This window comes from Schistocerca americana, chromosome 1 (assembly GCF_021461395.2).
Source record: "Schistocerca americana isolate TAMUIC-IGC-003095 chromosome 1, iqSchAmer2.1, whole genome shotgun sequence".
Lineage (NCBI taxonomy): Eukaryota > Metazoa > Arthropoda > Insecta > Orthoptera > Acrididae > Schistocerca > Schistocerca americana.
In genome coordinates, this window is record NC_060119.1 from 1024064837 (window position 1) to 1024091695 (window position 26859).

Here is a 26859-nt window from a genome sequence, read left to right on the forward strand (position 1 = left end):
ATTCCCGGCTAGGTCAGAGATTTTTCACCGCTCAGGGACTGGGTGTTGTGTTGTCGTAATCATCATTATTTCATCCCCATCGACGCGCAAGTCGCCGCAGTGGGGTCAAATCGAAAGACTTGCACCAGGCAAGCGGTCTACCCGACGGGAGGCCCTCGTCACGCGCCATTATTATTACTGCGAAAGTGTTGCCGATGCAGGATGTTATGCACTAACTAACCTCTCGATTATGACCCTTAAATGTTCGATGGGACTCATGTTGTGCATGTCCGAATCATTTTCCCCATTTTTCCAGACGTTCTTAAAACCATTCGCGGACAATTGTAGCGGCTGAGTTACATTGTTGTTTAGGAACATGAAGTTCATGAATGGTTGCAAATGGTCTCTAAGTAGCCGAACGTAACTTTTACCAGTCCATGACAGTTTCAGTTGGACTCGAGGGCTCAGTCCATTCCATATAAACATATAGAGCCACTACCAGTTTACACAGTCCCTTGTTAACAACTTGGGTCCATGGCTTCGTGGGGTCTGCGCTACACTCGAACCCTACCCTCAACTGTTACCAACAGAAATCGGCACTCATATGATCAGGCGACAGTTTTTTTCCAGTCGATTAGGGTCCAACCGACATGGTCACGAGCCCAGGAGAGAAGCTGCAGGCGATGTCAAGTTGTTAGCGAAGGCATCTTCGTCGGCCGCCTGCTTTTATTTCGCATTAAGACTAAATTTCGCCCCAGTGTCCAAACGGATACGGTCGTCGTACTCCCCACATTGATTCCTGTGATTATTTCACACAGTGTTGCATTTGTGCCAGCACTGACGACTCTGCGCAAAAGCTGCTGCACTCGGTCGCAAAGTGAAGGCTCTAGGCCACTGCGATGTCCATGGTGAGAGGTAATGCCTGAAATTTTGTATTCTCGGCACGCACTTGACACTGTGGATCTCGGAATATTTAATACCATAACGATGTCCAAAGTGGAATGCGCCGTGCGTCTACCTCCAACTACCGTTCCTCGTTCAAAATCTGTTAATTCCCACCGTGCAACAGTAATCACGACGGAAACTTCTTCACGTGAATAATCAGCGTACAATTGGCGGATCTGCCAATGCACCTTATACTTTGTGTACGTTATACTACCACCATCTCTATACGTCAGCCTCAGTCTATGTAAACTACGAAATTCGAACAGTTTGAAATGAAAAATACGAGTACCTTCAGTACCAGTGTTCTGACAACCTGTGCTGTTGACCTCCTTATGTCATCCTTGATTAAAAAGAAAGGTTTAAGCCAAGGATGGAGTCTGTTTTCATCTATTGTTCAACCATTACATGTTTAATGAAGGAAATTAATGGAAGTTTTGGTTGCATAAAATTAAAGGTGAAAGGATATAAAAGGAAAATTTCGAATTTAGCCGATGGTTCTTGTAACCTTTATAAAAGGGAAGAAGAATTACAGGGCCTGACGGCTGGAATGAATAGTCTGCCGACCACAAAGTACAAGCTGAGGACAAATGAAAGAGTCGTGAATGTGCTGAGAAGTAAAATCTTATCTTACCAGAATGACCACATATCTCTTTGAATCTTTATGAGCACGTTTTCCTTTGCGACTACTGTACTGGAGTTAAAAGCATCTAAAGTTTCCTCCTGTTCTGCCATCTGTGTTCCCCTCCAGCCTCCAGGAAACACATTTTGCTGATGACTCATTCTCCGAATCTTCGAGGTTACTCTGCAATCAATCGAGTGACTGAGCACATTGCAGATGTCGAACTGTAATCTTAAATTTATAAACATATGGTGTCATATAACAAGAACTTGGGTCAAGCAGAATCACATCCTTGATAATGACGCCAAGATAGTTAATGATTATTCTAGAACTGAGTGGATGAAGAAGCTGTTGTAGTAGACATCACACCTTTTGTCTCCCGAGAACTTACACTGCAAACGTATTAACAACTGCTTTATTACTACAGTTCTTTCTGAGTTTACATCTTGCAATGTGTACTTGGCCAAATGGAGGCCCTAGTCGTGCTACACAGTCGGGGGTTGGCATCTGGCCGAGCCACGTTGAGTTCGCGCAGCCATCTGGAGTGCCCCCGGCGACACATCATTAAGGAATATTGCCACATGTGTTAATGGACAAGCGCCGAAGTTCAAGAGTTCCGTGCTCGTTTCTCATGAGGTAGGAGATTAAGTTAATCTGGCGTCTAGCAGTGTCGGTAGTTTTTTCATCTTGAAATGTCTCGCGCTTGATACTTCCCTGATCCATGTAAGTTCTTGTTTTCAAGCACCTGTGGAGGCTGGTAAGATTAGCGACAGTTGTAGAATTAGATTTAGGGATTACGCAACTGATGAAGAGAAGAGTGTTCGGTACCATGTTAACAAAATAACGCATGACGGACAAAGCCAAGAGAACATAAGAAGCAGGATAGCATAGGCTCTCAGAATCTTCGCCACCAAAAATGCCTACTACACTGAGGCGACAAAAAACATGGGCTAGCGATATTCACATGTTCAGAATGTGATAGTGTCCCGTATACAAGGTATAAAAGAGCGTGCATTCTTGGATCTGTCATTTGTACTCATGTGATAAGTTTTCCGATATGATTATGGCTGCATGACTGGAATTAAGAGACTCTGAACGCGGAATGGTAGTCGGAGCAAGACGCATGGAACATCCCATTTCCGAAATCGTTAGGGAATTCAGCCTTCCGAGGTCCACAGTGCCAAGAGTGTGCCGAGGTCACCAAATTTCAGGCATTACCTGTCACCACGGGCAACGCAGTGGCCCATGGCCTTCACTTAACGACCGACAGCAGCAGCGTTAGTGTACAGTTGTCAGTGCTAACAAACAGCTGCGTGAAATACCAGCAGAAATCAATGTGGGAAGTACGACAAACGTATCCGTAAGGGCACTGTAGCGAAATATGGCGTTAATGGTTCAAATGGTTCGTATGACTCTGAGCACTATGGGTCTCAACTTCTAAGGTCATCAGTCCCCTAGAACTTAGAACTACTTAAACCTAACTAACCTAGGGACATCATACACATCGCTCGGCCACCCAGACCGGCTACGGCGTTAATGGGCTATGGAAGCAGACGAGCGACGCGAATGCCTTTGCTAACAGCGTGACATCGCCTTCAGCCTCTCCTCTGCTCGTGACCGTGTCGGTTGGTCCCTAGTTGAGCGGAGAACCGTTGCCGGGGCAGATGAATCCTGATATCTGTTGGTAACAGCTGATGGTAGTTTTTGAGTGTGACGCAGGCGCCGCCGGCCGGGGTGGCCCAGCGGTTGTAGGCGCTACAGTCTGGAACTGCGCCACCGCTACGGTCGCAGGTTCGAATCCTGCCTCGGGCATGAGCGTGTGTGATGTCCTTATGTTGGTTAGGTTTAAGTAGTTCTAAGTTCTAGGGGACTGATGACCTTAGAAGTTAAGTCCCATAGTGCTCAGAGCCATTTAACGCAGGCGCCACGAAGCCATGGACCCAAATTTGGTTCAAATGGTTCAAATGGCTCTGAGCACTATGGGACTCAACATCTTAGGTCATAAGTCCCCTAGAACTTAGAACTACTTAAACCTAACTAACCTAAGGACACCACACACACCCATGCCCGAGGCAGGACTCGAACCTGCGACCGTAGCAGTCCCGCGGTTCCCGACTGCAGCGCCAGAACCGCTAGACCACCGTGGCCGGCACCCAAATTTGCAACAGCGCACTGTGCAAGCTGGTTGTGGCTCCATAATGTCGTGGTCAGTGTTTACATGCAATGGACTGAGCCCTCTAGTCAAACTGAAACGGTCATTGACTGGAAATGGTTATGTTAGGCTATTTGGAGACCATTGTCACTCATTAACAAACTTCATGTTCCCAAATAATGAGGAAATTTTTATGGATGTAATTGCGCCATGTCACCGGTCCACAATTCTTCAAGATTGGTTTCCAGAAGATTCTGGACAGCTCAGGCGAATGATCTGGCCATGCAAATCGTCCAACATGGCGCCCATCGAATGTTTATGGGATGTAACTGAGAGGGCAGTTCGTGCAATAGATCCTGCACCGCAATACTTAGGCAATTATGGACGGATGAAGAGGTAACGTGGCTCAATATTTCTGCGGGGGACTTCCAGTGACATGTTGAGTTCAAGCCAGGTTGAGTTCGTGCTCTTCGCCGGGCACAAGGAGATCGGATACAATATTAGGAGGTGTCCCACGAATTTGGTCTCTTGTGTGTGATGGCCATGCGAATAGTTCTTATAGTTCTTATTAGGTGGAACTGGGCCATGCTTTTATCTAATGATAAGTTCAGTTGTTTTTATACTGGATCTGTAGACATTTTCACAATGCTTTTCCATTATGTTGGCTGTGTGCGTCTCCTTTCGTATAGTTACGGCCGCTGTGCACAACAGTTCCTTATGAAATCAAAGTTGACTACTTGGTTGGCAGGTCATATGCGGTATGTTTAGAACCTGGTCCTAAGTCTAAAATGGTGGGATATCCAAAATCATTGGTTTTCCGCGATTTGACAGTTCACTTTTGCTAAATGCAGAACTTAACTTTAAAATGACGGTAGCCGAATTGTCAAAAGTTTAAACAATTTTTACGCGCATCTGACATCATGCTTGCGTGTTAAAACATTAGCCTCTCTATGGTTAGAACCCAAGAAGTCACTTGCTATTTACGGTAGGATCACTTGCTGTTTACGGTAGGATAGGAATCTGAGGTTACATATTTATTTACACAGCTTCCATACAGACAGAGCAGTCTGGGAGCAGCGCCTAACGGGGTTGGGGTCATTGAACCACAGGCCACTGACCTACCCTCCTACCCTGCCGTCCTGGTCGAATTCCAGTCCATCAGCTGTAGCCCGCAACAGGACCCGCTGTTTGACTGTCTGACGTGATATGCAACCGTGATTTGGTACATCACAACAGAGCACGCTGCTGACTTAAAACTAGCAGATAAATTTAAAAAACCCAACAAAATAGTTCAAATTTCTAACTCGAATATGTTAAATCTCATTTAGCTGCACTCTCAGCCCACAGGACTAACAATAAAACTGTGGGAAAAGGTGGAAATGTAAGAACCACATTATTCTTAAGCCCAAATCGAAAAATGACAGGAGTTTAAAATGATTAAAGGTTCACACATACATTGTGCAGTGAAATACAAAATCGGCAGAGGCACAATTGTGCTCTTAGAGGACTTGCACTAAGAATTGTTCCTATTACTATAAAATTCCCCACAAAAAATAATGTTTGGGTTAGGTGGCAGCTATTAAACAAGCTAGTTTAGACTATAGCCAGTCTCCACAGGTGCTTCAAAACAAGAACTTACAGAGAAGTATTAAGCACATTTGAGAACTAATCACATCTATACAAAGTTCTATGATGAATCACTACCAACAGAAATATTGAAAATGTAAGTTACAAAAGAGAGTAACATATTACGAGACTAGTGGCCGATAGCTTTCATGTGTGAGACATTTCCAGATGAAAAAACTACTGACACTGATAGACGCCAGACTAACTTATTCTCCTACTTGATGGGAAACGAGCGCGGAACTCTTGAGCATCGGCGCTTGTCCATTAATACACGCTTTTATACTACTTACTGGTGTGTCGCCTGGCCCACTCCAGATGGCTGCGCAAACTCAACGTGCCTCTGCCAGAGGCTAGCCCCCAGCTGCTCAGCACGACTAGGGCCACCATTTGGCCAAGTACACACTGCACGGTGTAAACTCAGAAAGAACTGTAGTGATATAGAGGTTGTTAATGTGTTTGCAGTGAAAGTTCTCCAGAAAGACAAAAAGTGCGATTTGAAACAAATACTAACAAAGAGAAAGAGAGGCTGGCCAGTACTTATCTCAGCTCAGTACAGCTGATAGATACACAAAACAGAACAGAAAATTTATGTATCCTAGCTTTCGGAACTTTGTTCCTTCGTCAGGAAGGAGAGAGGGGAAAAAGGGGGAAGAAGGGAAAGTGGATTCAGTTACTCACAACCAAAGTTATGAGGCAACAGGGGGAAGGTAAACAGGGAGGGTAGCAAAGATGGAGGCATGGGTGTCAGAGGGAAGCCAACGATATTCTACTGTAAGTACTGTGCCAGCTTCAAATCAAAGAGGACGCATGCGGAATAAACAGGTATATAGTTTAAAGATAAAGACAACTACGGAGGACGAAAAGATGCATGAATGGCTAAAGAGGAAAGAGAAAGAGGAGAAGACTGAAGAGTAAATGGGAGTGAGGTTGGTTAACGTAGGTTCAGTCCAGGGGGATGGCGGGATGAAACGATGTGTTGCAGTGCAAGTTCCCATCTCCGCAGTTCCGAGGGACTGGTGTTGGGTGGGAAGAGGCCAAATGGCACGTACGGTGTAGCAGGTTCCAAAGTCCCTAGAATTATGCTGGAGGGCATGCTCTGCTACTGGGTATTGGACATCTCCTAGACGGACAGTTCGTCTGTGCCCGTTCATGCGCTCAGCCAGTTTAGTTGCCATCGTACCAATGTAAAAGGCTGTGCAGTGCAGGCATGTCAGCTGATAAATGACATGTGTTGTCTCACATGTGGCTCTGCCTTGAACTGTGTATGTTTTACCAGTAGTGGGGCTGGAGTGGGTGGTCGTGGGGGGATTCATGGGGCAGGCTTTGCAGCGGGGTCAGTTACAGGGATAGGAAACGCTGGGTAGAGAAGGTGGTCTGGGAATATTGTAGGGTTTGACAAGGTTGTTACAGAGGTTAGGGGGGCGACGACAGGCAACTCTGGGTGGTGTGGGGAGAATGTTGTCAAGGGATGATCTCATATCACGGCTTGAGAAAGTCGTATCCCTGGCAGAGTCATTTGTTGATGTGTTCGAGGCCAGGATAGTATTGGGCGACAAGGGGGATGCTTCTGTGTGGTCTAGGGGTAGGAAGATTGTTGTTGGACGTGGAGGAATGTATTGCTCGGGAGATCTGTTTGTCCTCCCCGTCCAACAACAATGTTCGTACCCGCAGATCACACAGAAGCATCCCCCTTGTCACCCAATTCTATCCTGGCCTCGAATACATCAACAAATTACTCCGCCAGGGATACGACTTTCCCAAGTCAAGCACTGAAATGAGATCATCCCTTGATAATATTCTCTCCACACCACCCATAGTTGCCTTTCGTCGCCCCCCTATACTCTGTAACATCCTTGTCAAACCCTACAATATTCCCAGACCACCTTCTCTACCCAGCGGTTCCTACCCCTGTAACTGACCCCGCTGCAAAACCTGCCCCATGCATCCCCCCACAACCACCTACGCCAGCCCTGCTACTGGTAAAACATACACAATTCAAGGAAGGGCCACATGTGAAACAACACATGTCATTTATCAGCTGACATACCTGCACAGCCTTTTACAATGATGTGACGTCAACTAAACTGGCTGAGCGCATGAACAGGCACAGATGAATTGTCCCCTAGGAGATGTCTAATACCCAGTAGCAGAGCATGCCCTCCAGCATAATTCTAGGGACTTAGGAACTTTCTACACCGTACGTGCCATTTGGCTTTTCCCACCTAACACCAGTCCCTCGGAACTGCGGAGATGGGAACTTGCACTGCAACACTTCGTTTCATCCCGCCATAGCCCTGGACTGAACCTACGTTAACCAACCTCACTCCCATTTACTCTTCAGTCTTCTCCTCTTTCCCTTTCCTCTTTAACCATTCACGCATCTATTAGTCCTACATAATTGTGTTTATCTTTGTACTATATACTCTTTACTTCTGTATGAGCCGGCCGAAGTGGCCGTGCGGTTAAAGGCGCTGCAGTCTGGAACCGCAAGACCACTACGGTCGCAGGTTCGACTCCTGCCTCGGGCATGGATGTTTGTGATGTCCTTAGGTTAGTTAGGTTTAACTAGTTCTAAGTTCTAGGGGACTAATGACCTCAGCAGTTGAGTCCCATAGTGCTCAGAGCCATTTGAACCATTGAACTTCTGTATGCTTCCTCTTTGGTTTGAAGCTGGCACAGTACTTACAGTAGAATATCGTTGGCTTCCCTCTGACACCCATGCCTCCATCTTTGCTACCCTCCCTGTTTACCTTTCCCCTGTTGCTTCATAACCTGGGTTTTGAGTAACTGAATCCACTTTCCCTTCTTCCCCCTTTTCCCCCCTCTCTCCTCCCTGACGAAGGAACAAAGTTCCGAAAGCTGGGATACGTAAATTTTCTGTTCTGTTTTGTGCATCTATCGGCTGTACTAAGCTGAGGTAAGTACTGGCCAGCTCCTCTGTCTATTTGTTAGTATTTGTTTCACATCTTTATATGAGATTTTCCATTAATCATTTAAAAAGTGTGATGTCTCATACAACAGCTTCTTCATCCACACAATTCTAGAATAATCATTAACTAGCGTGGCGTCATTATCAAGGATGTGATTCTGCTTGACCCAAGTTCTTGGTATATGACACAATATGTTTATAAATTTAAGATTACAGTTCGACAGCTGCTATGTGTTCAGTCACTCGATTGATTGCAGAGTAACCTCGAAGATTCGGAGAATGGGTCATCAGCAAAATGTAGTTCGTGGAGGGGAACACAGATAGCAGAACACGAGGAAACTCTAGATGCTTTTAACTCCAGTACAGTAGTCGCAAAGGATAACGTGCTCATAAAGGTTCAAAGAGATTTATGGTCATTCTGGTGCATGTGGTAAGGTAGTTTCAGTTTCATACCATAGATTAGAAATACATTCCCAGCTAAGTGTAATGGTAGTATAATAGTGGCAATAATAGTAGTAGTTGTAGATTCGTACCATAAATGCATATAGATTCTGAATTAGCTGTACACAACCACCACACACATTGTTGATACTTCTGTAACTAACACAGATTTTTCATGTAGGTAGGCTCCAGTGTGATAGAAATTAGCCGGTACTCGTTTTAGATGGATGGTATAATTAGTAGAGCAAGCGTAGGGAGCAATGTAGCATTTGTTGATCAAACTTTACACTTCAATAATATCAAACATTCTTGTTTGGCGAAGACAGGAGGAATCCACAAGTATATAGTGATTCTCAGCTTACTACATTTACGAGTCAAATAGGGCCGAAATCAATGAACTGTATATAAATTAGCGAATTTTTCATAGACTCTGCATAATTTTGACTCCAAATTAACGAATTTCGTTATGAGAAGTATGAATTTTACATGGGATTCACTCAGCGTCCTCTTAAAGTCAACGAATTTTACGTTTAAATCATCGAATGCTGTGCTAAATCAGTGAGTTTTGTGTCATAATCAGTTCGTATAATAGATTATTTTAAGAGTTTGCTACAGCTTATCGCAGTAGTTTACTCCCCACTGGTATTTTCGTCGATACGTAATTGCTGCACCTTACATCCCATGGCATTCGGCTAACATAGTGGTTACAGATATGTCTCACTGTATGCGTTAGACAGCCATTGCAGTGAACAGCCTCCAGCCAATGTAGCAGCATTTAGACCTTATACAACTGACCACCTGCTCGAAGTATGGCGTATACATGTGGCGAATTATGTTGTATTTCCTGTATTATTGCAGTGGTATTGTGTAGGTTTACGTAGGGAACTCTCAAAACCAGTAATTACCAAGACGAATCTCATTGTTTGGCGTGATGAATGCGAGCTCATTGGGAGAAATATACGCAGGGCAACAGCATATGAGCTCTGAACTGAACAACATGCAGCGAATATTGTACTAACGCCGCGAACGGAACGGAAACTCTCTATCATACTGCGTCGAGCAAGTGGCTAGAGAAATGTGAGCGCTGAGCTGCCAGAGACCCATAGCATGAGGTTTTATAAAGTCGGTAAACGGAGACAGGAAAATGGTGTACTTAACATCAGTCATTCGCTTCCAGTTCTACATTGCACGTCGACTGTTTCCACAATTCCCATAAATTGCAGGTGCGGAGCCGATGTCCAACAGCATCCCAGATGTACTCATATCAAACGAATTTTACGGCTATAACACCAAAGTGAGTGCTCCTCAAACTACAGAATCACGGTCTGTGTTTTATACCAATTACAATTACAATTATGAGGTGTTTGTGCGGAAGGCCTCTGACTGAACAAGCTTGCGGATGGACGTGATATCTATTGTCCCATGAAGTTTCGGGATTACAGCGCAATGAGATTAGCATCTTACCACGATATTTCGGCTGACAACCGTTCAGCCATCTTAAGATGAGTATTTTGGTTATTAGCGCAGGTAGCTTACCTTTATATCAAACATTGGCGCTGTGTCTCATGTGCATAGGCAGCCTCTACATGAGTGTCCCTTGTCGAGTTCAGCGACCACTTCGAAATTTGTTCCGTGGTGTGCAGTTACATGGATGAAGGTGATATTGCGTGCAAGCCCTCATTTGGGATGTGGCCATGCGGAATTAAAGTTAGGTGTCACATTAAGATGTGTCACTGTGAGCAAACTGTTTTCTTTCTGAACATGACGAAGGAATTACCGTGTCTCACGCCTTGTACGGTTGAAAGCCACCATCACGATTGATATAATGTTCTCCCAAATGTATTCCCACTGTTGACACACAAGTTTTTTGAGTAGGGTGGCGTGTCAAAGAAATGGTTCAAATAGCTCTGAGCACTATGGGACTTAACATCTGAGGTCATCAGTCCCCTAGAACTTACAACTACTTAAACCTAACCAACCCAAGTACATCACACACATCCATGCCCGAGGCAGGATTCGAACCTGCAACCGTTGCAGTCGGGTGGTTCCGGATTGAAGGTTGGCGTGTCATATTGTAAAAAACTGTTACCGGTGAAACCAGTGTTTTGACCACCGTTACAGTGGCCTTCTTCTGATTCACAAAAAGATTCGCCACTAGATCCACTCTTTACAATATGACTCGCAAAACTCTTATGCCACGCGGGGTAGCCGTCGGGGCTAAGGCGTCTCGCAACGGTTCGCGCGGCTCCCCGCCCCCCCCCCCCCTTCGGAGGTTCGAGTCCTCCATCGGGCATGGGTGTATGTGTGTTGCCATTAGCGTAACTTAGTTTAATTTAGATTAAGTAGCGCGAAGCCTAGGGACCGATGGCCTCAGCAGTTTTGTCCCATAGTCCTTACCAAAAATTTCCAAAACTCTTATGTCAGCTGAGCCTGGCCGTGAAACACTTCACCGTTGAATTTCGACAGATACTTTGATAACTGAACCTAAGATGGATCTTATCTGAACCAAGATTTCCATGGCAGAAAAACCCGTAAAGTCCTGTGGAAATATACTCTCCAATAGGAGTATACAGAACCCACTACAGTCTGTGCGCCAAAATAGAGTGTGCATCCGCCATATTGAAACCGAATAAACAGTTGTATCTAAAGCCAAAGGCGAAAATATACGTTCTGTTTATTTTAATAATTGTGACTTTTGTTTGCTGTGCTTATGAACAATTAAACAGTTCCCAGCATGAGATTTTTCACTCTGCAGCGGAATGTGCGCTGATATGAAACTTCCTGGCAGATTCAAACTGTGTGCCGGACCGAGACTCAAACTCTGGACCTTTGCCTTTCGCGGGCAAGCACTCTCGCTCCGGCACACAGTTTTAATCCCCCGGGAAGTTCCAAGTAAACAGTTGTTTGATGTACTGTTAAAAAAAAAAAGTTAGAAATGTATAGCGAGCAGTTGTTTTTCCGCACAGGAAAGCAACGAGCAGATACCACGAAGCAGCTGGTAGTAGTTCATGAGACAAATGAGTTTTCCGATCTTCTTGCTGTAATCAAAAAATCTCATTAAATTGTAAAAGACACTGTATTTAAATGAAGCAAATCTACGCCAACTGCTGGAGTTAGTTTTTCGGTAAATGTTCTCCTTATCCTTTACCAAATTAAAAAGAAGTATCGCATTACCGCGCTTTCTTCACTACCGTATACACTTGTCATTCGATTCTGAGGCAATTATCAGGCGCACTGTCATATCACCGCTCGATGATGAAGTGTCTATTTCTCGATATTGCTCGTAGTTACTTTGATACGTAATTTCCAAGTACTCTGCAGCATAAAATTTGAAGTGTTTGCAGTAAAAAATGTCATCGCTGACTAGTTTACATTCGGTTCATTTTAGATGATACGTCACTGTGTACTAAATGGTGCTGACCTATCAAAGTTGTTTTTGAAAGTTGGAAAGAAATCCACATCTCACTTCGTTTTCAGAAAATAGAAGTTAAAGTATTTTATTTGAGCGCATTGACACGGAGCACGCTGCCTGATGCTCAGTCACGAACATTTCGTACAAGTAGATGCACATGTCTCAAATTAGAGAACAAATTAGGACAAATCCAGTTTCGCGTTATCACAGTTGGTTCATGTTTGAAACAGAATAATTTTGAAACTTTAAAATTTCGAAAATTGTTTCTAAAAGTGATTCTCGAATTTGTTATTGACTAACGTAGTAACTGTGTGCTTGTTTTACTTACTACTGGAAGAAAATATGATGAAGAAGACATTCCACACCAACAGCTACATAATGGAAAAGCTGAAACACATCTCGTATTTAGGTCAAATCCTGACAAACGTTCCTTTGCAACATTTATCAATCGTCATCAATAGTCAAATGGTTCAAATGGTTCAAATGGCTCTGAGCACTATGGGACTCAACTGCTGAGGTCATTAGTCCCCTAGAACGTAGAACTAGTTAAACCTAACTAACCTAAGGACATCACAAACATCCATGCCCGAGGCAGGATTCGAACCTGCGACCGTAGCGGTCTTGCGGTTCCAGACTCCAGCGCCTTTAACCGCACGGCCACTTCGGCCGGCCATCAATAGTCAAGTTACATAATATAGTAGAGTGAATTTATAGGTCTGGGCACAATTCAAAACATTTTTATAAATTAAATATTAGCGCAGCCTACTGTTTCATTTAAAGTACCACCTATGTGTCAGTTTCAGGGTTGAAAACATGAATGAAAATTGTGACACACTGAAAGTCCTGCAGAACGTCCCATGACATATGTCTCAGTTGACAGCGAAACTGATTAATCAAACCTGGAAGCCCCAGAAAAGAAAAATTACCGAGATAAATAAAATCACTGCGAGGAAGAAACCGGTATTTACAAAACAAAGTGGCCAACAGAGTTTTGGCCTAAGTTCTGCAGAATCAAGTACCCTCTCCTCAAAGTCTTGCGTAAAAAATTCGCTAACAGAGATGAAGACTACCAAGGCTGCACCACCAATTTCCTCTAAACATTCACTGTTGAATAAAAAGATGCTTGAGAAAACGGGATAATGAAGTAGCATTTTTATAGAGGCTTTGAACTTACTGCTGATGAGCGACAATGAATCCATGAGAACGACTTAACTGAAGTGTGAGAGGACATCGAAACTCACTAATAACTCTGTTCCATTTAGTCGAAGTGACTTAAGTCTATTGATAAAGACAACAGAGTTGCGAGTATGTTGTGAGCATTTCCCCACAAAAGGTTTCAGTAACGAAGCAACACCTCTGATTCATATGTCAAAGTGCCGATTTTGCACTCGTAACCATTGACATTTGTGAATTTTTGGGAGACCACATAACCTTCGTGGAACAGAGATGAGAGCTCTTAATCTTTTAACGACTTCTTGCGAAAGACAGGGAGAATTTAATAGCGCTAACGTGTTTCTTCCACTCTCTCTGAGGATTCTTTCTCAGTTTTCCGGTACGTTGATTCGCTCAATCTACTGATCACAGATCTCACATTGGATTAGATTAGTACTTGTTCCAAAAATCATGAATACGACACTTCATAATGATGTGGAACGCGTCAGGTTAATAAAAGGTATCTATACAAGATATTACATTAGACAGAATATCTCATGACACTCAATATTTTTAATTTTTTATTTATTTTTTATTTTTTGTAATTTTTTTTTGTGGGGATGGGAAATTACCCACTTACTACATCCAAAAATTCATCTAATGAGTAGAAAGAGTTGCCATTAAGAAATTCTTTTAATTTCCTTTTAAATGCTATATGGCTATCAGTCTGAATTTTGATGCTATTAGGTAAGTCACCAGAGACTTTTGTGGCAGCATAATTTACCCCCTTCTGAGCCAAAGATAGATTTAACCTTGAATAGTGAAGATCATCCTTTCTCCTAGTATTGTAGCCATGTACACTGCTATTACTTTTGAATTCGTTCGGATCGTTAATAACAAATTTCATAAGTGAATATATATATTGTGAGGCTACAGTGAAGATTTCTAGCTCTTGAAATAAGTGTCTGCAGGATGATCTTGGATGAGCTCCAGCAATTATTCTGATTACACGCTGTTGTGCAATGAACACTCTTTTACTCAATGATGAGTTACCCCAGAATATGATGCCATACGAAAGCAGAAAATGAAAATAGGCGTGGTAAGCTAATTTACTGAGATGTATATCGCCAAACCCTTCATCAGTGCATACACCTAGAAATTTTGAAAATTCTACCTTAGCTACCGATTTCTGATCGAAGTCTATATTTATTAATGGGGTATTCCACTTACAGTGTGGAACTCTATATACTGTGTGTTGTCAAAGTTTCATGAGAGCCCATTTGCAGAGAACCACTTAATGATTTTCTGAAAAACATTGTTTACAATTTCGCCAGTTAATTCTTGTCTATCGGGTGTGATAGCTATACTTGTATCATCGCCATAAAGTACCTGACATGAGAACAGCACAGCAGTGTTTCCGTTATCCACTGGATGGACCAACCTTTGAGCATCTTCTGGTAGCTTGTGTAGGAGGCCACTTCCGTGGAGAACATAATATTCTTCTCAGGCGGAGCTCTCGTAAGTGGGCGTCACGTTTCACGCCTTATTTCTTCTACTGCGTCACTGGGCAGCTCATGAAATTAGGTCAAGGCGTAAGCACTAAGTTGAAGCCTTTCCCAAGCACCGACAGCGTTAATTGATCAACAGTTGTTTAAAATTAAGCATGGAGCGTCGAAAAGCATCTGCTTTCTGTGATTTTGCTGACAGATGGCCGAACTTCACTGATTGTCCTGATGGAGACTCCTTAAGGAGTATACAAATTGCTCAAACTTCACTGCAGCTCCATACTTGTTTCAGTTCTCTATGTTGGCTGGTTTTCGGGGGGAAAAAAAAGTTCAACTGTGTGTGAAATCTTATGGGACTTAACTGCTAAGGTCACCAGTCCCTAAGCTTACACACTACACACTACTTAACCTAAATTATTCTAAAGACAAACACACACACCCATGCCCGAAGGAGGACTCGAACCTCTGCCGGGACCAGCCGCACAGTCCATGACTGCAGCGCCCTAGATCGCTCGGCTAATCCCTCGCGGCTTTGCGGAACCAGCTACGATGACTTACAGGGACGAGTTAACGTCTCAAGAGTGAAACCTGGCGGGGGTTCGGTGATTATTCGGGCAGCCATTTCAAGTACTGACTGATCTGGTCCATCCCACGGTATAGTGTTTGTCCCGAGACGGCAGGGCCACTGTTCACGCAGCTAGCCTCGTGAACTCGAGGATGAACTTTCGTATTTCGCATGACTAGACTACCGGATCTGAATGTTATTGAGCCTTTGCGGTCTAATGTGGCGATAAGAACGCGTGATCACTATCCACCTCCACTAGAGTTACCTGAAATGGCGTCTGCTAGAGATTCCACTGAAAACCATACAGGACCTTTATTTATGCATTCTGAGAGGAGTGGAAGCTGTTTATAATGCCAACGGGTTTCCCACACCATATTAGGCATTCTAATGCGTTTGTCCACCATCCTAGATAATGATGAGAGGAGTGGAAGCTGTTTATAATGCCAACGGGTTTCCCACACCATATTAAGCATTCTAATGCGTTTGTCCACCATCCTAGATAATGATATTCACTATTTGATAATAGGAACTCATGTTGTAGCCTATATGCAATGTTGTTGTTGTTGCTACTCTATCCTGTGCAAGCCTCTTCATCTCCCAGTACCTACTGCAACCTACATCCTTCTGAATCTGCTTAGTGTATTCATCTCTTGGTCTCCCTCTACGATTTTTACCCTCCACGCTGCCCTCCAATACTAAATTGGTGATCCCTTGATGCCTCAGAATATGTCCTACCAACCGATCCCTTCTTCTGGTCAAGTTGTGCCACAAACTTCTCTTCTCCCCAATCCTATTCAATACTTCCTCATTAGTTATGTGATCTACCCATCTAATCTTCAGCATTCTTCTGTAGCACCACATTTCGAAAGCTTCTATTCTCTTCTTGTCCAAACTATTTATCGTCCATGTTTCACTTCCATACATGGCTACACTCCATACAAATACTTTCATAAATGACTTCCTGGCACTTAAATCTATACTCGATGTTAACCAATTTCTCTTCTTCAGAAACGCTTTCCTTACCATTGCCAGTCTACATTTTATATCCTCTCTACTTCGACCATCATCAGTTATATTGCTGCCCAAATAGCAAAACGCCTTTACTACTTTAAGTGTCTCATTTCCTAATATAATACCCTCAACATCACCCGACTTAATTCGAATACATTCCATTATCCTCGTTTAGCTTTTGTTGATGTTCATCTTATATCCTCCTTTCAAGACACTGTCCATTCCATTCAACTGCTCTTCCAAGTCTTTTGCTGTCTCTGAGAGAATTACAATGTCATCGGCGAACCTCAAAGTTTTTATTTCTTCTCCATGGATTTTAAAACCTACTCCGAATTTTTCTTTTGTTTCCTTTACTGCTTGCTCAATATACAGATTGAATAACATCGGGGAGAGGCTACAACCCTGTCTTACTCCCTTCCCAACCACTGCTTCCCTTTCATGTCCCTCGACTCTTATAACTGCCATCTGGTTTCTGTACAAATTGTAAATAGCCTTTCGCTCCCTGTATTTTACCCCTGCCACCTTTGGAATTTGAAAGAGAGTATTCCAGTCAACATTGTCAAACGCTTTCTCTAAGTCTACAAATGCTAGAAACGTAGGTTTGCCTTTCCTTAATCTTTCTTCTAAGATAAGTCGTAAGGTCATTATTGCCTCACGTGTTCCAGTGTTTATACGGAATCCAAACTGATCTTCCCCGAGGTCGGCTTCTACCAGTTTTTCCATTCGTCTGCAAAGAATTCGTGTTAGTATTTTGCAGCTGTGGCTTATTATACTGATTGTTCGGTTATTTTCACATCTGTCAACACCTGCTTTCTTTGGGATTGGAATTATTATATTCTTCATGAAGTCTGAGGGTATTTCGCCTGTTTCATACATCTTGCTCACCAGATGGTAGAGTTTTGTCAGGACTGGCTCTCCCAAGGCCGTCAGCAGTTCCAATGGAATGTTGTCTACTCCCGGGGCCTTGTTTCGACTCAGGTCTTTCAGTGCTCTGTCAAACTCTTCACGCAGTATCGTATCTCCCATTTCATCTTCATCTACATCCTCTTCTATTTCCATAATATTGTCCTCAAGTACATCGCCCTTGAATAGACCCTCTATATACTCCTTCCACCTTTCTGCTTTCCCCTCTTTGCTTTGAACTGGGTTTCTATCTGAGCTCTTGATATTCATACAAGTGGATCTCTTATCCCCAAAGGTCTCTTTAATTTTCCTGTAGGTAGTATCTATCTTACCCCTAGTGAGATAAGCCTCTACATCCTTACATTTGTCCTCTAGCCATCCCTGCTTAGCCATTTTGCACTTCCTGTCGATATCATTTTTGAGACGTTTGTATTCATTTTCGCCTGCTTCATTTACTGAATTTTTATATTTTCTCCTTTCATCAATTAAATTCAATATTTCTTCTGTTACCCAAGGATTTCTACTAGCCCTCGTCCTTTTACCTACTTGATCCTCTGCTGCCTTCACTACTTCATCCCTCAAAGCTACCCATTCTTCTTCTACTGTATTTCGTTCCCCCATTCCTGTCAATTGTTCCCTTATGCTCTCCCTGAAACTCTGTACAACCTCTGGTTCTTTCAGTTTATCCAGGTCCCATCTCCTTAAATTCCCACCTTTTTGCAGTTTCTTCAGTTTTAATCTACAGGTCATAACCAATAGATTGTGGTCAGAGTCCACATCTGCCCCTGGAAATGTCTAACAATTTAAAACCTGGTTCCTAAATCTCTGTCTTACCATTATATAATCTATCTCATACCTTTTAGTATCTCCAGGGTTCTTCCATGTATACAACCTTCTTTCATGATTCTTAAACCAAGTGTTAGCTATGATTATGTTGTGCTCTGTGCAAAATTCTACCAGGCGGCTTCCTCTTTCATTTCTTAGCCCCAATCCATATTCACCTACTACGTTTCCTTCTCTCCCTTTTCCTACACTCGAATTCCAGTCACCCATGACTATTAAATTTTCGTCTCCCTTCACTATCTGAATAATTTCTTTTATTTCATCATACGTTTCTTCAATTTCTTCGTCATCTGCAGAGCTAGTTGGCATATAAACTTGTACTACTGTAGTAGGTGTGGGCTTCGTATCTATCTTGGCCACAATAATGCGTTCACTATGCTGTTTGTAGTAGCTTACCCGCATTCCTATTTTCCTATTCATTATTAAACCTACTCCTGCATTACCCCTATTTGATTTGGTGTTTATAGCACCTGGTCAGGTGACTATATGCGATATCAAACTGAATAAACTTGAGAGGGAGGTGACGACATTTAACATACCTTCAGCTTCTATCAGATCTCGCCTTTATTTTTTATAAGGCAAGTATCGTACGTCTTCGGTCTCTAGACAATGTTTATTGAGCGACTTCTCATTCAATGTGAGTAGCTTTGAAGCTGTAGCTTAAGTGCAGAGAAGAAGTTTTGGAAATAAAAACCACACAATGTTTGATCGTTCACCATTGTTGGAGTACTTAGCAGGAATATGACGAAGTACATGTAGTAACTAAGACTAATTATGTAATCTGTTAACTACGTGCCTACCGTATTAACATAGTTGATCTTGGGCGTACGGAAAATTCGTGACATCCGCGATGATTAATGGTCTTGAAAATCATCGCATTACGTTTTTATCTACTGTGATACTGCACAGTGTGCTCCGTCTTACCTAGAGTCATCCATCATTTCAAACGGAACCGAAATTCATCAGCTTGTGCAGAATGATTCGACAACGCATTAAAGATCTATGACTTTCCTAACCTTAAATTAGACAATGTAATGTCAGCTTCACTTTGTGTTATTTCTCGGACATTTCTTTTTTATTCTACAGCACCTGATAAAATTCTAGTCTAATTAGGTTAGTTTGTTTCCCATTTCGCGCTATCACAGTTGGGCCATATCTGAAACAGAATAATTTTGAAACTTGAGAATTACGAAAATAATTTCTAAAAATCATTCTGGAATGGTTATTGACTAACGTAGTAACTGTGTGTTTTTTGAAGATTCTGACATTGTACAGTGAGAAATGGTAACTACACAACAGTACTGGAAAAATAGTTGTCTTATTTGAATGTGATCGTTAATTTTAAGTAAGTGAATGGACAACAGAGATCAGTGTGACAACACATTAATCGACAGGCAACACAATTCGCATGGCAATGATGGCATCTAATGTCTGAGGTTCTAGAGTAGCCTAACGACTATAGCCACAAAACTTGCTACTGTCCTACTTTTGCTGCTCGCTTAGTATCTCATAGACGTATTTAAAGTGTCCATACAGAACATACTGCTACTCTCATGTGGAAGAACTCGGCGAAATGACTGGAGTAAAATAAAATGGGAATAACGCTAAAAATTCTGTTTCACTAATGGGCAGCCGATCGCGTTACTGAAATTAAATGCTGATGTAAAACTGATCCTAAGTGCTCTGCAGGATTTTATCATAAGTGATGACAGAAATATAATTTTAGACTGAACTATAATTCGATATAGCTGGAGATGGCAGTGACTACTGAAATTTCCTTAATGCTTCATTTTCCGGCATAATTATAGAGTGCCCAAATTTTGGCGTGATATGGTACACGGTCAGGGGCATGATTCTACTGCGCCGTAATACACAAATGAAACCATTTCCCAAAGTAAAGCAACAGCCAACACCGTGGATTATGGCGCACACAGTTCATATAATCTTTGGGCTTAAATTAACGGGAAACTTACAGTAACTCGCATGCTAGCAAATGAACAACAGAAAGTAACTGATCGTCCTTAATACACGATTACGAGCGCCATTTTTCTCAGGATTCCAGTATGTAAAGCTTTATCTTGACATAAAAATTACGCGAAAAAGAAAATGTAATGTGGATTCTACAAAAATGTCGTCTAAGGAATAACTCCATGGAAAATTTCTTGCAGATTTCCCTGCTAAGGACTGAAATATGAAAGTGTTGTAGAGTATATAAATATTTTTGAAATGCGTTTGTTTTCTTTTATGTGATGTTATTATATGAAACTGTTAAATATTAAGTATTTTTTTTAAAAAAAAGAAGCAAGATGATTAAAGTAATATTCTCGGTGACCAAGTGTTGCACTTCCTTTCTACAGCTTCGTGCAGGAGGTAGTCACGTCATCCAGGACGACAACTACCGTGTTTTTAGGGCTCCACACATACTTTCTTGATTTGACGAACTCTTAGGCATAGTATCTCAGCTCGACTACTCCCCTAAATGACCCTTTCTTAATTGCGTAGAAAACGTCTGGGAGTGAAACAAAAAAAAAAAAAAACAATATTTTTCCGCATTTCTGAAACTTTAAGGGATATTATCATCAATGTGGCTTAAATTAGATGTGGTGTTCCTGAAGAAATTTGTGAAATCTCTTCTTCGTCGAACTGAAACCATTATTAAGGATGGAAACAGAGTTTTCTACATATTTGCGAGATTTTCGTCCAGTGTTATCATGTGATTTCAATACCTTAATGCTAAATTTATTTGTGTTGATTTCTATGATGGGCATTTCTATTATTTTCTTATAGTGCAGCGTTTCCCTATTTATAGTGTAACATTCAAACAGCAGGAATTAATAATTGTTACTCAAATGTCCTCTAAGGCACCGCAGAAAATTTACTGATTAACTTTATACGTAATTTTCGTTCATAAACTTTATGACTCCACAGAACAAAATGCAAAGTACATCAGTATAAAAAAGGAAAATGTGAGCACAAGGCAGTGCTAGATGTGATAACTGCGAATGCCTGACGTCAGTGGCACCGGTCTGCTGGAGGTCTTTCAGTATTTAACAGCAATTTTTAATTTTTGTGATTATCTTAACCGCACCTTGTGAAATTATCATACATTGTGCAGCTGTTATCAGTTTGTGCTGAAACTATTTCTTATGAACTTTTGTAGGCGAATGTGAATGGTTTCTAAAAATGGAAGATTTTAGAAGGACCGTTCCTTTATATCAACAGTTTTCGCAGGGGACGCTGTGCGTTAATATATCGCTTCACTTGATATTGGGCGCTGGTGTCCTTGTCCTAGTTCGCTATCTAGAATCATGTGGGGCGTTTGTTAGGGCTGAATGGCCGCTTATTGCCTTTAATTTTGCACGGCTGCTGGCTGCTGCTCCAATTACTGCTCGTGCACTGACCTACAGCACGAAAATTTAATCCGAGTCACAGAAGTATAGGAAACCAGCGAGTCCCAGGCTATAATCCACGCATGATCTACTGATCTGATACCTACATACACGCGCACTGGTCTCTAAATGTGTAGTGTACGTATATGGCGCATTCAGAGCGCTCAATAATAGTTTTTCATTTTATGTTAACGGTTTTTACTTTAGAATCGCGTGTAAGCAAGTGAATGAAGGCAATATTCGTATTTCTTTCTAGACGCGTTACTCCTTTGTTTATGAACGCGTCACCAGAGCGTCTGCGTGCTGTATTGTTCTTCATATTCTCTTGCTGTTGAAGCTGTTGCTCTGCTTATATAGCACTAAAATCAGTTTTCAGGCCAGGACACAAACCTCACGCACGGTCTTCAGCCAGGGCAGACCAGCAGCATTAAAAATACTTTTTCTGTTTGTTTAAGGAATTTTAAATAAAAACCGGAAAAGTGCGAGTAAGAGTGGCGCTCTGAATGTTTCGTAGTAGCTTAATAATGTATATAGATAGGAATAATATTTCTTGTGGCTCAGTTTCCTAATGCAAGTGTTTCTCTTGGACACCACTTCGTCGACTTGCGGGTCGCAAACCTACCCAGTTATCCAACAGGGGAGAGGGGACCTACAGTTTAACGTGAGATCCGAACAGCATGTTGCTCCTGCCAACTCCTCACATCGTTGAGAGTCGAAGATTTTGTTGAAACGAAGAGTGAAAAATCCGAAGTCCAAGACAAATACCTTTACACCACTAAGACAGACAGGTATACAGATAATTTATCTATAAGATTTAATGAGTGGCTTGTGGGTATCAGTATATTTGCCATATATCGCCATATCTATAGATTGGATTGACTTAGATATAATTTTTTTACACAGCAGAGGGCCAGTATTTCTTAATATTTTACATAAATTTCAACTCGATACCTCTACCCGTTTTTGAGAAAAAAGGGCTCTTAAGTATCGGACAGATAACATGACAACAAACGACAAAAAATTATTTTTATGTGATACAATTGCAAATCAACAATTTTCGTATTTTTTCTCTTACTTGTACCCTAAAAATTTGTTTCTTGCTAAAATTTACGCTTTTAGGTCAATGGGAAATACCTTATACGTCTTGATGAGTTAGTTCGTATCGTGACATAAATGGCTATATCTTTTGATTGCATTGACTTCGAAGGTTAAATCTCTTACGTCGCCAAAGTACCCTCACGTGTTCCAGAGTAAAAAAAAAGGTCTTAACAGACGACAAACAGACAGAAGGGCAAAAAATGGAAAAAGATATTTTGTATGTGATACAATCAAAAATTGGTAATTTTCCGTTTGTTCGCTGATATTATTGGCAATGTCGAGAAGCGAACACCATACTTTACCTTACTCACGTACAGAATGCTGCAAATGATAGTGAATATATCGACACCATGTCGTTTCTAAGTTTTGTTTCATGTTTAATGTGCTTCACTTAAGTTAATACTTAACTTCCCAGCTTCAATATATATTTTTCTCTGAAGGAATTATTGAGTGAACTGTTATAACAGAAACGATGAGTCAGCCTAAATCAAAAGTATTCTAACATCTCAAATCCTTTCCTCCACGCTTGAGTCTCTTCCAGCCAAAGGAAGGTTTCAAATTGCACCATTTGTTTCCTCAAAGCAGTCTTTGAAGGTCAACATATTAATTCGAATTGATTCCTCTTCAGTCATTGATTTCTTATGAGAACTTCGTTGGCACCATTTACAACTTGAATCATGAGTTTGGCTTCGTGTGCTACTCCGTTTGTAAAACGTAAAATACCAGAAAGAGGAATAATATAGAAACAAATGGCTTAAAGTGGAAATCAATAGGTAATCTTTGATCATCTTTTCGGGAACTAGTAAACAAAACAAGTGAACTGAGAATTTACAATGTTATAAACCGCAAGCAAGGTGAAACTTTTGTAGTAGGAAGAACTGAGAGCACGTAAAAGAATTAACAGTATAGTACAGTTTCTGTTGCTGTAACCACTGAGTATAGTTAGTTACAAAAAACGGGAAAAAGGCTCTGTAAATACGTAAACTGATCTTCTATACACTACGTTGACCACTATTGAACAGCTTATAGTTTAGCTTGTATTACGTAAGTTACTGAAACATAATTTTTAAAGCACCAAATATTTACGAAATGTTCAAGCAATTCCTGATCATTAGGTGGAGTTTTTGCTAGATCAAATTATGATACTCCTGACAGTGTTGACACTCTTGGAATACGAGGTAGAGACCTATAGTACATTCCTTGTGTTATTCATCGCTGGTCTTTCAGAAGATGCGTTATCTGATATGTATGCGTGGTGCATAGTATTCATGGCACCTACTGGCACAACATAAGATAAGAGGGAGTCCGTGGTAGATGTTCCCTGTAAATTTATTCTGTTACCGCAGGAATGATTACCTCATTGTCTTGTCTATAGAGAAAGAATTCATTACGATGCTCACGTGCGCACCGCAGTTTTCACCGACAAGGTCATTAGACCAACAACAGCGGTCATACATGTTACTTGTTGTGGTTCAAAAATCGTTCAAATGGCTCTGAGTACTATGGGACTTAACTCCTGAGGTCGTCACTCCCCTAGAACTTAGAACTACTTAAACCTAACTAACCTAAGTACATCACACACATCCATGCCCGAGGCAGGATTCGAACCCGCGACCGTAGCGGTAGCGCGACCTACACAGGATTCCTGAATGGTGAAGGCTCTGGTAGTTGACTAAGAACGTAAATTATTTGTAACGCATTGCCTGTACTTAGGAAAAGAAATACGCTACTGCACAACTACACTAGTGATGACAAACTGCTGCAAACAGAATCCATAGTAAAATTTTCCAGGAGTACCTATCCAGACAGAAGTTAAGTGGAATGACCGCATAAGACCCTAGTAGCAAAAGCACACGCCAAACTGAGATTCATAGGAAAAATCTGAAAGAAATTTATTTAATCTACGAAAGAAATTGTTTAAAAAGCTCTTGACCGACCGATTCTTGAGTATTGTTCTTCAATCTGGGACTCTTACTAACTAGGACTGACAGAGAGATAGAGAAGATCCAACGAAGAGCGGTACGTTTCGTCACGGGATCACCTGGTCGGCACTAGAGTGTTACGGAGATGCTCAACAAACTCCATTGTAGACGTTACAAGAGAGGCGTTGTGCGTCACTGAGAGGTGTACTATTGAAATTTCCAGAGAGGACTTTCCGGGGGAATCGGACAACATGTAACTTAAAGTTTTTGTATGTCCATCCTTCTGATTGAAGGTTTGAGAACTTCTGCCGCTCACTTATGTAATAGAATGGAACGCCACGCTGGCTGCGGTGGCCGAGAGGTTCTAGGCGCTTCAGTTCGGAACCTCGCGACTGCTACGGTCGCAGATTCGAATGCTGCCTCGGGTATGCATGCGCGTGATGTCCTTAAGTTAGTGAGGTTTAAGTAGTTCTATGTTGTAGGCATTTGAAACATTTGGAACGCCTGCTGCCGTCCTTGCTGTGTTACTTATTATATAGCTGCCAGTTTCGATGATTCACTACGCCACCTTCAGGCCTTAACTGACACTCAGGGGGTGAACTCCCATAGTATACGCGATGCCATCAGTGGATAATATCAATGAAGTGGTTTTCGTACATTTTAACAGCGATGTTGTGTCTGCAACTATCAACTACCGACTACCAACTGACTACGCAGTTGGTAGTTGTTGGTTCCAAACGCATCATTGCTGTTACAGTCTACGGAAATCAATTCATAGATGATGGCCACTGACGGCATCGTGTATCCGATGGGAGTTCACTCGCTCAGTGTCTCTTTAAGGCCTGCAGGTGCTGTGCTGAATCATTGAAACTGGGAGCTACACAATAAATAAGGTCGAAAAGATGGCTGGAGGTGTTCCAGTTCATTACACATATCACTTCCTCCAACATACACCTCGCGAGATGACCAGGTTGAGAAAATTCTAGGAACTAGAGCTAATGCAGAAGCTTACCGACAGGAATTCTTCCCATGTGGAATATGCCACTGGAACAGCCAACGAGAGAGCTGTTTGTGGTACCGGAGGTAACCTTCTCCGCACACCGCCTTGTGGCTCGAGGAGTACTGATACAGATGTAGGCGTAGATACCCAGGAAGACGTCGACTGCAGTCTCGGGAAATGCAGCCGTTGCAGCGGCTGGGATAGCACTAGTGCCGCCAAAGCGTTGTCCTCTGAGGGTGGTCTGTCCTTGTGGACCACAGCCTTGGTGTCCGAAAAGAAAACTACCATTGTTTTGACTTTTGACTCATTCTAGCCTTACATGGAGGACAACGTTTAATGCTATTCGGTGTTTTGTAGCTTTACTCTCCGGACGTATCCAGATGTCCATGTTTCGTCCGCGTTAACTACTTTGTCTAAAAAGTCCGGCTCAGTTTCAACTCCTCCCTCAAATGCGTATGCGATTTTTCCCGATTGGTCTTATGCTCATCCATCAACGCTTTCGGGGCCAGCTTGGCGTTCGGTATTCGTATGTTGAGACGGTTATGACAGTGGTGCATATTGGCTATTTGAACGTTCTTCGTCTATGCAATGACCCTGACACTATACGGCAGTGAGATGACCTCTCGCGCACACGAGTCACACCTTTTCCAGTGCTATTCGTTGATGGGCATTCATAGCAGGGATTGTCGGTCAGCTCTCCCCGGCCCTCCTCGAACACCTTCAGAACCCTAGGTCGATTGATTCTTAATATTGCTCGTTAGACAGGAACGATTCACCAGGTTGGCTTAACAAAGGGAATGCAGAAGACAGAATGAGAGCAGAGCGTCCCGTCACGACTTTGTGTAGCAAGGGCAGTAGTATCACATAGATGATCCTGAAACTACAGAGGCAGATATTACAAAAAATCCATTGTACGTGACGGAGCGATTTAGCGTTAAAATTTCAAGAATATACGTCCCAGGAAGGATCGGGTAACGTATTTTTTCCTTTCACGCACATCTCGCAAATGTAATCGAAGTAGATCATTTGTGGAGATAGACGCTGTCTAGCAATCAGTATGAACAGTTACATCGTTTTCAAAATGGTTCAAATGGCTCTGAGCACTATGGGATTTAACATCTGAGGTCATCAGTCCCCTAGAACTCAGAACTACTTAAACCTAACTAACCTAAGGACATCACACACATCCATGCCCGAGGCAGGATTCGAACCTGCGACCGGCCGGCTAAGCCCCCTTAATAGTATGTGGTTAAGCCTCCACGGGAGGCACCCAGTCGATACTACAAATGGCGAATACTGTCCTGGGATACGTTATGCCACGCCTGCTCGACCTGTTCACGTAGTTCTGTAAGAGTTGTTGCTTGATGA

General features: G+C 42.3%; 1 protein-coding gene across 7 annotated transcripts in view; it reads left to right on the forward strand.

Moving 5' to 3' along the window:
• Positions 1 to 26859, forward strand: part of LOC124616497 (parathyroid hormone/parathyroid hormone-related peptide receptor-like) — a 759731-nt gene that overhangs the window by 640468 nt on the left and 92404 nt on the right. The window contains exon 1 of one of the 7 annotated variants that reach the window (XM_047144843.1): positions 8637 to 8680. The exons of the other annotated variants lie outside the window; for them this stretch is intronic. The gene's annotated coding sequence lies outside the window, so the exon portion shown is untranslated. Of the gene's footprint in view, positions 1 to 8636; positions 8681 to 26859 lie in introns of those variants that run through there. 7 annotated transcript variants of the gene reach the window in all.